We start from the raw sequence: 12629 nt of genomic DNA, 5'->3' as shown, positions 1-12629 counted from the left end.
TTTTTTTTTTTTTTTTTTTTTTTTTTTTTTTTTTTTTTTTTTTTTGGAAAAAAAAAATGGTGATTTTTTTTTTTAGGCAATGGAAACTGTGATGCATTATTTTGCTAGGGCTGGAATAGCAGACACTACAGACTGGGTGGCTTAAAAAACAGAAATTTATTTTCTCACTTTTCTGGAAGCTGAAAGTGTAAGTTAAATGTGCCCACAGGATTGGATTCCTTTAGGCCTCTCTCCCTGGCTTACAGAAGACCCCCTTCTTGCTGTGTCCCCACATGGCCTTTCTTCTGTGTGTAATCATCCCTGTGTGTCCTCCTCTTCTTATAAGAACACAGTCATATTGCAATAGGGCCCCACCCTTATGATTTCATTTAACTTTACCTGTTACAAGATACTATATCCAAATACAGTTATATTCCAATATACCAAGGGTTAGAGGTTTAACATATGTTTTTTTTGGGGGGGGGCATAATTCAGTGCAAAACATATTACTAGTAAATTTGGTTGGTTGTGGTAAATGGGAGTCCATATGGTTTGGGTCCTTGCGTAGTATCTATCTTCCCTGCTGTGGCCACTTTGTTCTGCCCATCGTGCCTATTAGGCCTCATAATCAGCTTAATAAAAGCACAACCATGTTGACTACTCATTCACCCTGTCCCCCCTACCCCCTCTCTTCCCCTCAAGGCTGGTGCATTCTGATAAGAACATTTTGTACAAAACAGGAAAACTGTGAAGCCATTAACGGAATGCTGAGCGCTCAGAACAGTTGCCTAACCACTATACAAACCCTATAAAGCCTCTGCTAGTCTTTACAAGGCTGGAACACGGATCTTGCAGTTTCCCCTCCAGGTTTGCTGGAGCAAACTCCCTTGCTTAATAACGTTTGGCTCAGAGTCTTTTATTCTGTTTGTTTCGCTGACATAACAATGCCAGCACTGGGGTGGCTGCTGACAAAACCTGGCTACTATCCACTGGCTGAGTCATTTTATCAATTTGATTGGGTTTAATGTGGGATACAGAGAACTTCACACTTTATGGCCTCTCTATACATCCATCAACATGCTTCTACTCTAGACTTAATGGCTGCCCAACTTCATATCTTTTCTTTCCAGACCAAGTCAGTAAACTCTGTCTTATCCAGTCTATGTACCTGTCTCTTGATCCAGCATCCTCAGAATCCAGTACCACACATTTCTCCTGGCCCCTATTGATATAAACCAGTTACATCCTGCAGCTCCTGTGTGGTACAGTTCCCATTCTTCCCTTGTTGGGCCTGTGTGTCCCTGGCTGGGTTGTGCTGTTACTTAATCCTATTTACAGGCCTGCTGTAGAGGACAGAAGGTGAATGCAGTTCCTGATGGAGCATCTATTCTGTAGTCTTCCTGCACTTAATGGGGGAGGGATTGGTAACTTCTGCAGCATCAAAATGTTCAGAGACATCTTAGAAGTCAAAATCTTGGGGGGCATTCACCTAGAATTCCCATCCCATTTATCAAAGTGTTAGATTTTTCCAACTCTGGCTCTAACATTGGCGTAACATATCTGCCTTGAGTAAGCATACAACTATCTTTGAAGTCCAGCCACTGTGACAATTGAAAGCTGGAATTGATCTTCAGCTTTTTCTGTTTGGCCATTGCAAGACATGAAGGATTCTTTGTGAACTAGTAAAAGGCTCTAGGTCTTGCCCTTCATTTTCATGGTTTGTCAATTGCACTTAGCATTTGTTATCTATCTGCAGATCAACCCAATTGAGTAACAACATATAATTCCATCATCCTTGTGATTATCGCCCTCTCACTGTCCCCATATTTCAATGCCTGAATCACTGCACTGGCAATGCATTTCCCTCCATTCTATGTAATTCCACATCACCTTTCCTAAAAGCTTTTACCACTGAACTTCTGTGTTGTGCCATATGTCTGCACTCCACATACCAATGAGATGGCATCCCGTGGCCAGACAGGTTCTAAAGATCCAGTCTCCAAACCCTGTTTTACCACTTGCTTTCATTAACGACTTTGAGAAACATCAGTGCTGGTTGGAGTCTCTGGAAAGCAGACACTGAGATGGAGTTGGGAGTGCAAACACCTGGGGAAATAAAGAAGCTGAAGCAGGATTGGCGGGAGGCATTTTCTGATTGCCAAGAAGGCCTGGCAAAGTCGTCTTCGAGCCCCACAGGGAGCTCTGGGTTGTCTATTAGAGACATCCTGAATGGGTCAGAAATGCGAGGTCCTTGCTCAGTCACTGACTGACCTCTTCAAGAAGAGAGTGACATTGGCTCAAAAGATGAGGTGGACTTTGAAGGAGCTACCAGCAGTCAGTTAACCACTGTGCAGCAAGTGGTTAACCTTAGCAACTGTGCAGCAAGTCTTTTCTTACAGAGCAATCTGAGCAGCATGTTTCCATTTCTGCAACAGTACAAATAAAGAATCTGGTGTATGGGAGCTTTAAATTGAAAGAGAAAGTATACATTTGGAATGACATACCAAGACTGTATCAGATGGAAATCAATGCCAATTTATGTTTGTCTGGTCTGCAACTTCAGCACATTTAAATAAAACAACTTCTTCTGGCTTTATATGTGTGTCAGTACTATTTATGTGAGTTACGGTAGAAAATTTTTAATAGGTTAGAAATTATAAACATAAATTAAGTATATATTACTCATTGTTGTCGATAGACTATGCATAAAATATCATTAAATAGGCAGAATGGCTTAGTGTAAACTTTAGAAACATGCAGCAAGAATTAAATAAACCTGATTTAAGATACTGTGCTGGTTCTTCCATCCTCTAGGTCTTTACCATGTTATTTACCATTTCTGAGCATTAGCTTCTTCATTTATAAAATGGTGGTGATGATGATGATGGTGATGATAATGACATTTTGGGACACTTTAAGATTCAGCTATAATGACAGTAATAGTGATAGGAGTTAAAATAGTAACAAGAGTAATAAAAGCTATCTCAGTTCAGAGCTCTCACTTGCCAGGAATCCTGTCAAGATCCTTACGTTTTTCTTTCATTTAATCCTTGCAACAACTTTAAGAGATAAATACTATTCATATCCTCATTTTCACTCTAATCACTTAAAGTCCGTTGGTTTCTTTTATTTTGCTTGATTCTGTTCTCTTCTTATCACTGTGTTCCGCAGTATCTAGTTCTCTTTTCAAATGCTTCCAATATTAGACATCATTTTTGTATTTCTTTTTTCATTCATATCTTTCCTGAACTCTTCCAGTTATGTTTTCAGTAGTTTCTGTTGTTTTGCCACGTTTTTCCTGAATATTTACCTTTTGTGCTTTGTGCTTTTCTTTTCTTCTTTCTTTCTTTCTTTCTTTCTTTCTTTCTTTCTTTCTTTTTTTTTGGTGGCTGGCAGTTACTGGGTTCAAACCTAGGACCTTGGTGTTAACAGCATAATGCTCTAACCAACTGAGCTAACCTTCTAGCCCCTTCTTATACAAACACAGTTACTTCATAAGTTTAAATTTTGGGGTCAATATTTTTGGTGATAGTTTTTATCTGCTCCATGGCAACATTGCTTTAGTTTGGATTGCATGTTTGTTTGGAGAGGGGGCCTGGCCATGTTTCAAGGCAGCAGGAACAACCCATGGTTAACAGTAATGTTCTTTATAAACTTGTTATTGAAAGGTACGCCAGACACCCAGGTTTCATTTGGGATGTTCAAATTGTAGAATCTCAGTTCTCACCCCACAGTTAATGAATTCTAATTTGCACCTTGATGAGATCCTCAGGTGACTTGGACGCACTTTAAAGTTTGAGAAGCGTTGCTATAAAACAGAGCTTAATGTTTGTAACAAAGATGAGTTATTTTTCTTTTACTGCTCCCCTGCCTTCAGATAACTGGAACTCACATTCTCCCATGTTATCCTACTCACAGACAGCTACACTGAGTGATCCTTTGTCTATTCATACCTACCTGCTTCTCCTACCTGTGACAAAGCAGGTGAGGGAAACCATTACTACCAGCCCACCCCTCCAGTTCTTGTTGCAAACGAGAGGATTATGCGTTTTTTCCTACAGGGTGTGCCACTTGCAATGATTCTCAAACTTTAGTGTACATCACAGTATCCAAGTTGATGTCAGAGCAATGACTAATTGGGAATATTATAAAGCTTTGTTCTGGTATGAATCTAGAGCAGCTCTCTGATCACATTAAATTGGTCCTATATTAAATTATCCATGGCTTTACCTACTATGGACTCGAGTCATCTCTTTGACTGACTTTACTAATCGTTCACTTGTATATGGTAATCCTAAGAAATACAAGTAACGAAAAGAAAAAAACCTATGGGTTTTTTTCATAGTCAAATTTTAGGAGTAATAGTGCACAAGTTTTTAAAGATCCAAAACTTTAAAGGTGACTGCCTAGCTTTAGACATCAAAGGCATCAATTATATTATTTTTCAAACTATTTTTTCCTGTGATTCTAGTAAGTTTTCCCTTTATTAGCTATGCTTCTCAGACATTGTGGAAAATTCTTCATGTACCTCTACACTCTATCCAGAAATATTAAGCAGTTTTTTTTAATTTGTAGGTGGTTGAACAGTCTTATCAAAATTTTCAGTGTTTTATTTTTAAAATCTATTTTATGTTTTTTTCTTCTCAATTTTTTAGCTGTATTTATTTTTTCCTGTTTTCCTTTGGCTCCTTAATTTCTGCTTAGCCAAATTGTTTAGGCAGCAATATTATTTGGGAGGAGTGGAGGAAAGGGAGCCCACATGGCAAGGAACTGCAGGCAGCCTCTAGAGCCTGAGAGAGCCAGCAAAAAGCCAAGTCCTCAGTCATACAGCTACAAAGAAATAAATTCTGCCCACAAGCTGTGTGAGCTTGAAGCTTATTCTTCCCTAGTCAAGCCTTCAGATGAGAATTCAACCTATATGACATCTTTATTACAACCTTCAGAGTCCCCGATCAGAACACCCAGCTAAGCCATGCCAGGACTCCTAACCCACAGATGCTAAGATAATAAATATGTGGTATTAAGTTGTAAAAAAAAAAAAACAAAAAAAACTTCAGTGTGCATCAAAATCACCTGCACGCATTAGGACACACATTGTTGGGATCTGTTTCGGCAGATCTGTGGTGCAGTCTGATTATCTGCATTTCTAACAAGTTCCCTAATGGATCGTATGCTCCTGATCCACGGACCACACTTTGAGAACCACAACTCAAGAGAACTTCTCTTCTAGCTTTGTCTGGATAGCCCTGTAGCATCCCCTCTGAATCTATACACACCTTCTGTTGATTTTACTGTGTTTGGCAGTCCCTTTTCCATATTTAGGTTAAGATGTTTCCTAGATTTCCCAAAGTTTGGGTTTGTGTTTCTCATTAATTTTGTTGTCTGGGGGTAATTTCTAGGAGGACAGTGCCATCTTTACCTTGCCATTTAAAAACCCAAATTTAAAAAAGGGAGAGAGAGAGAGAACAGAACTGTGGTTATTTAGAGGTGGGAAAGGGTCAGGGAGAGCGGAGTTGGTGAGAAACTAGTTAAGTGTCACAAAGATTGATTACGTTGTGTAAACATGAGTATACTAATTATTCTGATTTGATACCCATGTATTGTATACATGTATTGATATTGAATTCTGTACCCCACAAATCTACATAATCAATTATCTGTCAATAAAAAAAGCTATTAAAAAAGAATTTTAAAAACCCTAAATTTCATTCATTATTATTAAAAACTTTGCTTTTATTTATTACAAAAGTGATTCATTTATTTTAAATTCAAACAGTACATAGATAATATAAAATCCTGCAAAATTCTTTCTCAAAAATACCTGTACCGTCATCACTAATCCCATTATGAGAGATGATCACTTTAATTGTTTGATGTATATTTTTCCAGATTCTTCCTACTTATGTAAAAACACTGATAATACATATATTTTTTTTCTTTCTTTAAAAGATATACAATGAGAGTTTATACCGTGTTTTTTCATAGGTTCATTTCATTTAACATTTCAAGGATACTTTGTTCTATTAATCTGTTATTTACTTAATTCTTTTTTAATTACTGCACTTTATTCTAAACAAGTAAACATAATCAAGGTCACCAATATTTTGCAAATGAATATTTTAGTTCCAGCTCTTCACTGTTATAAACCTATTGTAATGAACATCCTCTATAGATCTTGTGAACTTATTATGTATTATGTTTCAGGAAATAGAATTGCCAGGTCAGAGGGTACCCCATTAGATTACTAATGTGATTACTACATTATATTTCCCTCCAGTAAGGTTGTAGCAACCACACAACCTTCAACAGAGTATGAGTGTGTCCCTTTCCCAAGACTTGCCAATTCTAGATATCCCGTCCTTTGATTTTTTGTGTATCCTATTTGTATTTTTAGTTATTAGTAAGATTCAAAGTCTTATTATTTCTGGTAAATTTTTATCTGTATTCCTTGCCTATTTTATCATTCTGTCTCTTACTTATTGATTACTAGGAGATCTTATATATTATGAACATTCATGAATCCTTTGTCTATTTTCTGTGTTGCAAATATTTTCTTATTTTGTACTTTGTTTCACAATATTTTCCCTCACTACAGTGCCTGCTTTATCCTAGGGTGGGGTGAGTGCTTCAGTGTCCCTGTGAATGACATCCAGACTGCCATCTCTCAGTGCCTTGACCTTTCTCTTCCCTACGCCTTAGCCATCTACTCAGGTGGTCATATTTGCAGCTTGTCATCATTGAGAGCTACTCCGACTGTAAACTCTATAATTCAGATATTCCATTATATATATGTTTTCTCAGTAGAGATTTTACACACCTTTTGTTAAATTTATTACAGAATACTTCATTCTTACATACAATTCATGTTTCAATAGTTTTTGGTAGTATTTTTATCTAGAAAACCTGCTCATCTTTTGTTAATTCTTTTTTATTTTTATTTTTTTTTTTTATTTATTTTTTTAAAAGATGACCGGTAAGGGGATCTCAACCCTTGGCTTGGTGTTGTCAGTACCATGCTCAGCCAGTGAGCAAACTGGCCATCCCTATATAGGATCCGAACCCGTGGCCTTGGTGTTATCAGCACCGCACCCTACCGAGTGAGCCACGGACCGGCCTTGTTGTTAATTCTTTTTTAAAAATAAATTTGTATTTGTGAAATTAATTAATTATTTATTTTAATTGACAAGTAATAATTGTGCGTATTCATGGAATACAATGTGATGTTTTGATCCATGCGTACATTGTAGAAAGATTAAATCATGCTATCACATTCATCACCTCACCAACTTACCAACTTTTTTGCAGCAAGATTGTTAAAAATCTATTCTTTTAACAATTTTGAAGTATACAATACATTAAACTGCAGTCGTTGTGCAGTGCAATAGGCCACAGAAACATTCCTCCTAACTGAAACTTTGTACCCTTTGAACAACATCTCCTGCTGTAGACTGGATGCTCCCCCCAACCTCACTGAAGCTTCATCCTCCCTGTAACTGTTGAGGGTGGGAAATCCTGCTATGGTAATTGAAAGGTGGGGCCTTGAAGAGGTGATTGGATTGTAGAACCGTGCTGTAGTGAATGGATTAAAAATGGATTAAAAATGATCATGGATATGGTTCTGAGGGATTTAGAAGGGCAGTGCATGAGGAACTTTCTCTCTCTGTTCTCTCTGCTTCCATCATCTTGCAATGTGAGACCCCTGGGTCACTATCGCCACCACCAGATGGACTTTGGATGTCCCAGCCTCAGAAACTGTATGCAGTAAATATTGTTTTCTTCCTACATTACCCGGTTCTGAGTATTTTATTATAAGCAACAGAAACAGACTACATCTCTCCCTTCCCCATCTCTCACCTGCCACCCACCCCAGCAGCTGGTAACCACCTTTCTACTCTCTGTTTCTGTGAAATGGACTTTTTTTGGATTGTACATATATGTGAGATCATGCTAATTATCATGTTCATCACCTCAACAACTTATCAATTTTTTGGCGGTAAGATTGTTAAAAATCTATTCTTTAAACAATTTTGAAGTGTACAATACATTAAACTGTAGTCACCATGCAGTGCAATAGACAAACAGTATTTGTCTTTCTGAGTCTGTCTGACTGTACTTCTCATAATGTCCTACAATACATCCATGTTGTTGCAGATAACAGGATTTCCTTCTTTATTTTTTTTTTAAGGCTGAATAGCATTCCACTGTGTATATGTACTACATTTTCTTTTTACATATCCATTGATGGTCAGGTGTTTTTATTTTTACTGTAAACAATAGAGAGAATGGTACCTAACTGCAGATTTTGTAAAGATTTTTTTAAAAACTAGAAGTTCATTCATTGATGGACACTTAACTGGCTTTCATATCCTAACTACTGTGAATCATGCTGTGACGAACATGAGAGTGCAGGTATCTCTTCAATATACCAGTTACCATTCCTTGGGATATATACCCAGAAGTGGGATTGCTGGATCATGTGGTAATTCTATTTCTAGTTTTTTCAGAAAACTCCATACTAGTTTCTACAGTGGCTGTACTAAGTTCCATTTTCACCAACAGCGTACAGGTTCCCTTTTCTCCACATACTCGTCAACACTTGTTATCATTCATCCCTTGATAATAGCCATTCTAACAGGTGTGAGGTGATATCTCATAGTGATTTTAATTTGTATTTCCCTGATGATTAGAGATATTGAGCATTCTTCACATATCTGTTGGCAATTCATGTCTTCTTTTGAGAAATGTCAGTTCAGGTAATTTGCCCATTTTTAAAATCAAGTTATCTGTTTTCTTGCTATTGAGTTGAGTTCCTTGTATAGTTTGTATATTAGCCCTTTATCAGATACATGGTTTGCAAATATTTTTTCCCAATTCATGTGTTGTCTCTTCACTCCGTTAATTGTTCCCTTTGCTGTGCAGAAGCTTTTCAGAATGAAGTAATTCCTTTGTCTATTTTTGCTTTTGTTGCATGTGCTTTTGGAGTCATATCCAACAAATCCTTCCCCATCCCCATGTCATGAATCATTTCCCTTATGTTCTCTTCTAGCAGTTTTACAGTTTTAGGTCTTACATTTAAATCTTTAATCCATTTTGAGATGACTTTTTTGTATGGTGTGAGATATGGGTCCAATTTTATTCTTCTGCATGTAGATATCCAGTTTTCACAACACCATTTATTGAACAGACTGTACTTTCTACATCGTGTGTTCTTGATACCTTTATCAAAAATCAATTGACTGTAAATACTTGGGTTTATTTCTGAGCTTTCTGTACTGTTCCACTGGTTGATGTATCTGTTCTTATGTCAGTACCATTCTGTTTTGATTATAATAGCTTTACAATACATTTTGAAATCAGTAACTGCGATGCCTCCTGATTTGTTCTTTTTGCTCAAGATTGCTTTGGTTATTTGGTGTCTTTTATAGTTCCATCCAACTTTTGGAAATTTTTTTCTATTTCTGTGAAAAATGACATTGGAATTTCCATAAAGATTGCGTTAGATCTGTAGATTGCTTTGGAGAGTATGGACATTTTAACAATATTAGTTCTTCCAGTCCAAATACACAGGATATCATTCCCTTTATTTATGTTTTCATTAATTTCTTTCATCAGTGTTTTACAGTTCTTGATGTACAGATCTTTCACTTCCTTGGTTAAATTTACCTATAAATTTTTTTTTTGGATGCTATTATAAATGGGATTGTTTCCCAAATTTCTTTTTTGGGCAGTTTGGTAGTGTATCAAAACACTACTGATATTTGTATGTTGGTTTTGTAACTTTCAGCTTTACTGGATATGTTTATCAGTTCTAACATTTTTTTGATGGAGTCTTGGAGTCTTTAGGGTTTTCTGTGTAGAATAACATGTCATCAGAAAACAGAGACTTTTTCTTTTCCACTTTGGATGCCTTTAAATTCTTCTTCTTTATTCTTTCCCAGTTGCTCTGGCTAGAACTTCCAGTACTATGTTGAATAGAAGTGGGAAGAGTGGGCATTCTTTTTTGTTCCTTCTCTTAGAGGAAAAAATTTCAACTTTTCACTGTTGATTATGATGTTAACTGTGGGCTTGTCATATATTGTCCTTACTGTATTGAGGTACATTTCCTCTGTGCCCAATTTGTTGAGTTTTTATCATGAACAGATGTTGAAATTTGTCAAATGTTTTTTCTGCATCTGTTGAGTTGATCATGCGGTAATTGTCCTTTATTTTATTATTGTGATGTATTGCATTTATTGATTTATGTAGGTGGAACCATCCTTGTACCCCACAAATAAATCCCACTTGATGATGGTGAATGATCCTTTTATTTTTCTGTTGTATTTGGTTTGCTAGTATATTATTGAGGATTTTTGCATCTATGTTCATCAAAAATATTGGCCTTTAATTTTCTTTTCTTTTGGTGCCTGACTTTAGTGTTAGGTTAATACTGGCATCATAAAAGAACTTTGAAAGTATTCCTTCTTCAGTTTCATGGAAGAGTTTGAGGAAGATTGTTGTTAGTTGTGCTTTAATTGTTTTGTAGAATTCAGCCATGAAGGCATCAGATCCTGGGCTTTTCTTTGATATGAAACTTATTATTGCTGATTCATTCTCCTTGTTATCTGTTCAGATTTTCTATTTCTTCCTGAATTAGTCTTGGTAGGTTGTCTGTTTAGGAACCCATCCATTTCTTCTAGATTATCCAGTTTGCTGGTGTATAATTGATCATAGTAGTCACTTATGATCTTGTGTTTACTGTAGTATCAGTTGTAATGTTCCTTTCATTTCTAATTTTGTTTGCATTTTCTTTTTTTTCTGTCTTACTCTAGCTAAAGGTTTGTCAATTTTGTTTATCTTTTCACTAAATCAACTTTTAGTTTTGTTGATCTTTCGTTAATCCTAATATGTTATCTTTAGGTTATTTTGCACACAATTAGGTTTTGTGTGCACACAATCATATGTGAAACCTCAGGAAAGGAGCTTTCACAAGGCGTGAAGGCAGGTTGATTGGTTCTGGCCATGAAGAGAGGGGACATCCTGGGTCAGGTGGCTGCCATCGCCTGAGGGACTGGGCACAGAGAACAGGCAAGAGCCAGTGGCAGAGAGAGAGAGGAGAATCCCATCCCACCACAAGCCCAAAATATGGGAACAGCCTTCCAGCTGATCCTGCTCTTTCCAGTGTTTTCTTTTCCATCCCATTCTGTACCCCAGTATTTTACCCTGGCTCTATCTTCTTGGGAACAGTGACTAGGCCTGGAGTTATAGCCACTGCGCTTTGGTCCGACCTTATAGAATTTTGTGAGTGGAGAGCCTTGAAGATTATTTTGTCCAGCCTTCCCCAAAGAATCAACAGCAAAGCAGCAATTTAGCTCAACCACAGGGTTTGTAAGACTGTCCCAAAAGTGTGAATCTTACTTGTTGGGAAGGCTCATCTCACAAAGTCCAGAAGGCAGAGATCGTTGCAATAAGCAAGAGGTTTTTATTCCAGCATGCTGGGGTCACTCCATTTTCAGGACAGAAGCGGCCCCGAGCTCTTAACACAAGCACTTTTTATACAGTTTGGTAGGCAGACTTTGGCAACAGGATGAGTTGTACACAGCTTATTGGCCATCTGGGGTGACTTTTAATTTCATTGGTGGCCTTCAGTGGGGTGGTACACAGATGAGGAACTGGGGAATTGACCAATAGCCCACCCCTTTTGCGGTTAGGCCACTCCTGGAACTGGGTGAACTTTGGGCTCTTTGGAAAGTCCCTTCCCCCTGGCAGCAGAAAGTGCTAATCTTCTGGCGACGGAAAGTCTCAAGCACCTGGTAATGGAAAGTCCTAAGTATCTGGTATTGTTTACCAAAAAGGTTGGGGGTTATCTCTACCTCTACAGGTTCAAGTGCTGGTTTCCACAGGAAGTTCTTTTATTTTACAAGTACGTAAAGGACAACAGATTGGTTCCAGTGCAGAGTTTAAGTGGGGAGAATAGTTCATAATACAAAACACAACTGAAAGAAAAAACAAAAACCCACAGATCAGAGACAAAGTTCTGATATTAGCCAGTAAAGGTCTAACACCACCAAAAAACACCTATAAAACCTAGAAGGACCAAAAGCCCCATGGGCCCCATGCCATGGTGAAAGGAGTACTGATGGCCTCAGCCATGTCCCCCCAGTGTCCCCTTCCAGCCCAGCAATGGCCACCATCACCAAGGCCTCAGCCATGCTTCCTGACATCTGCACCCAGCCCAGTGATGACCACAGAGCTGCTGATGGAAGAGGGCTCCTGGAGTGGTGGGGCTGAGGGCCTCAGCCATGGCCCCCTGAAGTCTGCATCCAGCCCAGCCATGACCAAGCTGCCACCAGAAGCCCCCTGGGCTCCCCTGAAGGAGTGATGGGGGTGACACAGGCCTTGACCATGCCCCTCTCCCTCCTTCTTCCTCCTCCCACCCTATCCTCATCTCCTTTCCCCTTTCCCTCTCAACACCAACTGCTCCATAACAAAATCTTAGAATGTAAAATAATGATGATAATAATAATATTAAATCATAAATTTTTTTTAAAAAAGGAAAAGGGGGGCTGGCCCGGTGGCGCACTGCTACAGTGCGCCACTTGGGAGGCGCGGCAGCACTCCCGCCGAGGGTTTGGATCCCACATACAGACCGGCCGCTCACTGGCTGAGCGAGG

The sequence above is a fragment of the Galeopterus variegatus genome, unplaced genomic scaffold (genome assembly GCF_000696425.1).
Source record: "Galeopterus variegatus unplaced genomic scaffold, G_variegatus-3.0.2 Scaffold4255, whole genome shotgun sequence".
Lineage (NCBI taxonomy): Eukaryota > Metazoa > Chordata > Mammalia > Dermoptera > Cynocephalidae > Galeopterus > Galeopterus variegatus.
Note: the sequence above shows the minus strand (reverse complement) of the source record.